The 4,683-nt window shown below is 42.0% G+C and overlaps 1 long non-coding RNA gene across 1 annotated transcript; it reads left to right on the top strand.

Annotated features, from left to right (window-relative positions):
- Positions 1 to 1,925: 1,925 nt before the first annotated feature.
- On the top strand, positions 1,926 to 3,996 carry LOC311224040. The gene is made up of 2 exons (XR_014619420.1): positions 1,926 to 2,290; positions 3,644 to 3,996. It is a non-coding gene; the product is annotated as an uncharacterized lncRNA (long non-coding RNA).
- The last annotated feature ends 687 nt before the right edge of the window (positions 3,997 to 4,683 follow it).

Below are 4,683 nucleotides of genomic sequence, written 5' to 3' on the forward strand. Positions count from 1 at the left end.
ATAAGTATAAATAAGTAGTTTCCTCAAGGCCAGAATCGATTGTGGGGGGGGGGGGGGGGGGGGGAGTAGAGACTTGTTTGTTCACTTCCATCTGAAAGAGTGTAGTTTGACCAAATGTACTTTCTCTCCAAAACCCACCACATTTGCATCTCAGCGCCTGGGAATTGAACTCTGAAGTATTTTTCTTTATTAAAAAAAAGTATTCTTCTGTGAGTGAGAGTGGCACACCAGGAGGTGAATCAGCCCATTCATGTTCTCTATATCAGAGAGGTACCACGGGAAGGAGAGACAAAGAGAGAGAGAGAGAGAGAGAGAGAGAGAGAGAGAGAGAGAGAGAGAGAGAGAGAGGAGAGAGAGAGAGAGAGAGAGAGAGAGAGAGAGAGAGAGAGAGAGAGAGAGAGAGAGTAGGGGGGGGGCAGGAGAGGAAGCAGTGAGAGAGCAACGGGGGGAGACAGGGAGGCCGTGATATGTATGCAGAATTAGTAGATATGAAAAGGCTGAGAGGCTGAAAGCAATTTTCATGCCGGGTTTTCGAGTATAGCCTAGCCCTGTCTATTGAAGATCCGGGCTGTTAGAACATATAGGGACATATTCCTGCGAAGCAGACAGCACTGCAAGCCAAACCGTGTTTTATTCATGCAAACGCTGTCACAGATAAGTGGTAGGACTCAAGGCTGTTCGGGCTGGTGATCAATTATTCATCAGGCATCGAAATGTGTCCTGATTGAAGTTCCTTTGAACTTTGAGCATAACTCTTCAGTGGTTTTTGCTGACCCGGAGGGCCCGGGCCTAGCGAATGTCCCTGACTGACTGACTGACTGACTGACTGACTGACTGACTGACTGACTGACTGACTGACTGACTGACTGACTGACTGACTGACTGACTGACTGACTGACTGACTGACTGACTGACTCTCCTTGTTGAAACATGCATGCGTGAGCCTTGACTCCTCACTGTTGAAATACACACTAACTTCATGCGTGAGTGTCGTTTCCTGCTGCACCGCAGTCGGCATCAGATCACAACCGAGCCACATAAATTTGTGAAAACTGCATATTCTGTATACTGTAAAACTTCAATTAAGTCCCATATACTGTATACTGTAAAACTTCAATTAAGTCCCATTATGCTGTATACTGTAAAACTTAAATTAAGTCCCATATACTGTATACTGTAAAACTTCAATTAAGTCCCATATACTGTATACTGTAAAACTTCAATTAAGTCCCATATGCTGTATACTGTAAAATGTAAATGAAGTCCCATATGCTGTATACTGTAAAATGTAAATGAAGTCCCATATGCTGTATATACTGTTAAACTTCAATTAAGTCCCATATGCTGTATACTGTAAAACTTCAATTAAGTCCCATATGCTGTATATACTGTAAACTTCAATTAAGTCCCATATGCTGTATACTGTAAAACTTCAATTAAGTCCCATATACTGTATATACTGTAAAACTTCAATTAAGTCCCATATGCTGTATACTGTAAAATGTAAATGAAGTCCCATATGCTGTATATACTGTAAAACTTCAATTAAGTCCCATATGCTGTATACTGTAAAACTTCAATTAAGTCCCTTATACTGTATATACTGTAAAACTTAAATGTAGACGCCCGTCCTTTCACTGGCCGGCTACACGCTTTGACAAATAAAGGTCAGGTCTACAGTCATTGTTTGCCATTGACTGGCTGCAAAACTATTTCATTCTTTTTTGTACTTGCATTCAAACATCAGTCACATTTGCCGATCACCACAGAGAAAAAAGTTTGACCTGAAATCCAAGCTGTCAGTTGTCAAATTTGCCCAACAAAAATCAGGAGAAGCAGCACCAAGACATCACTATCTGGATCCCAAGAGAGTGAGAGAATGTCGGAAAAAATATGTCAGAGGAAGATGGTAAAAAAGGGCCAGACTGCATGTTGGGGGGAGGAGAAGAAGGCTATAGCGATGAGCTGGAAATAAATGTGAGATTGGATCCACAGCATGCGGGCACAGCATCTCCTGCAAGATGATCAGGATGAAGGCTAAGGAAATCTACGCCAGCGAGAGAGACGGCAGGGATGAGGAGGACTTTTGCTGCTAGTCCTGCTGGCCTGACAGATTTCTCCCCCGCAAGTAACATCAAAAGACATACAACTGTTGCCCAGACAGATGCCAGGCACTTAACCCCAGAAGCTGGTGATTTTCAAGAAGATACAGGAGAGCAACATCATGGCTATGGATGAAACAGCAGTGTGGTTTGATACGGTCAGCTCAACTATACAGTGGATACGAAAGGTATGTGTTTGATACAGGGCTCTCTCTCCTCTCTCAGTGCATGAGGTTGGCCTAGATGCGCTGTCTCTCGGAATGAGAGCAAATTAATTATGTGTAATTGATGTTGTTTGATACAATTTTATACTAGTAACATTCATAATGGTTTAAATAAACATTTTGATAGTACTTCCCATATTTTCAGTTTGGTGCAAAAGGAATTAAAGGCCTGTCCCAAATATTCTGTAGGCCGGTTGAGTTCAGTGATTGAAGCGAATAAAAGCCAGGGCTATTAATTGAAGTTTTACAGTAATAGCAGACTGCATTAACAAAATGGCAACTTTGGTTGAGGCAAAATAAAGCGAGATGCATATCATGTTCACTTATTGCATAGTGCTTTTCTGCCATTTGCTAACGCTACACTCACTCGCATTTGGAGTAGCTCACTATAAATTCCTTGTCGATTTCATTGTTTTGTTTTATTTTGCATCTTTGCTATTTTCTTTTGTCAACTTGTTTCTTGAAGCTATTTGCTCACCACAGTTCCTAACCTGGCTTCTCTCTCTCTCTCTCTCTCTCTCTCTCTCTCTCTCCTCTCTCTCTCTCTCTCTCTCTCTCTCTCTCTCTCTCTCTCTCTCTTTGATTGATTGATTGAAAACTTTATTAACAGATTGCAGAATGGGTACAATACAGTACAGCTCAATACACACAATTGTTAAGGGGATGCAGACCAGGAGAAAGACTTCGTCTTGTTTACATCAGGGTCCCCCATTTTCAATTCATCAGGACATATATGACATACATGACATACAGATAGTCAGTACTGCTACATCTATACATTTATGACATACCAGATTTGCAAATACAGTACTCTTTGTGATACAGAAGGAGTCAGGAAAAGGGAGTATATACATTTGACGTAGAAACTGTACATTGGAGGAGGTTTGGGTGGGGGGGGTTGGTACACTGGGATATTGACAACCATACTGGGTAATCTACATTGGAGGTGGATGGGGGGGGGGGGGGGGGCACACTGTATAAACAAGCAAAACTGTACATTGAGGGGGGGGGGGGGGGGAGACACTGTACAAACAAACTAAATTGTACATTGGACTATTGACAAAACCATACTAGGTAAATGACTCTATGTCTCTCATTAAGTCAGGTGTAGAGTGCAGGTGTGCTGCTGTCAGCGGAGCAGCTAATGACATCTGTTGGCCAATTACGTCAGTGATATAACCCCGCCCCAGATGTTATGAGGCTGCCAGATCATAACTTCGTATTTCCCAGTTAGACGTGTGATTCTGCTCTCTCGTATTGTTCCCTAGTCCATTGTTCTTCGACCGTGTCTAACCTTGTTCTCCTCCTTCCCCGCAGTCCTTCCTGGCTCTTCACTCTGTTCTCTGGCTCTCGATAAGACGTGCTCTGACCCCTGCCTGCTTGACAACTCGCCTTGCCTTTTCCCGGAACGTATGAGGACCTGCACCCCTTTTGATCCCTGCCTGGCTGACTCTCATGTCCCGCGCACGCCCTGGACTGTACAAGTAATCATTTGGCATAAGATATTGATGGCTAGTGCATTTGTTTGGCTATTGTGTAAATAAACTCTCTTTGTAACTTTCTTCCACAACAGGAGATGAATAACTCTGAGTGCTCTGAGTGCTAATACAATGTAATGTAGAGGTTTGAACACACTGAAATTAAAATAAAAGTGACTCACGTTTTGTTTACTTGTTGCAGATGCCTGTTTTTGAGTTCCAGCTGAGAGGTATAGGAGGTGGAGAACATAACGGCTCCATAGCCTGAAGTCTTATCTACAGTGTACAGGTCCAAAGTTTATAACAATCCACGGAAAATGTGTGTTTTACAGATGTGTTTGTAATTATTGTATCTGTAATAATTCGTCCAAAATGGCGGGTCCACCTGAACCGTGAGCCCAGTATCGCGATATAACCAAATTGCGAGCTGAGTGTATAGCATTACACCCCTAAAAAACCACTGTGCCTGTTTAACTGGTTACTTGTCAAACATAAGTTACGCTGCTCACTCCTTGTATTCACTAGGAATATTCTTGTTACAAAGATCCCCTCAATTTTATATAACAATTTATCTATAAGTCTTGACAGACACAACCATTCCACCAGACATGCTTCTGCACGAAGTTTTACACTTCCAAAAGTGAGGTTGAATGCAATGAAGCGAACTGTCATGTTCCGTGGTATGCAGGAATGGAACTCTCTTCCCAGACATGTTAAGCAGGAGAATAGAAAATGTTGTTTCAAAATCTTGTAAACAACATTTTCAACCAAAGAAATTGACATTCTCTAATAGATAGTGTGTACGTACTGTAAATGAAAATGTATGTCTGATAAAGAGATAGGGATATACGTATTGGTATGTGTCTGATATGGATATAT

Source organism: Notolepis coatsorum, assembly GCF_963971535.1.
Source record: "Notolepis coatsorum genome assembly, chromosome: 2".
NCBI classification, from domain to species: Eukaryota; Metazoa; Chordata; class Actinopteri; order Aulopiformes; family Paralepididae; genus Notolepis; species Notolepis coatsorum.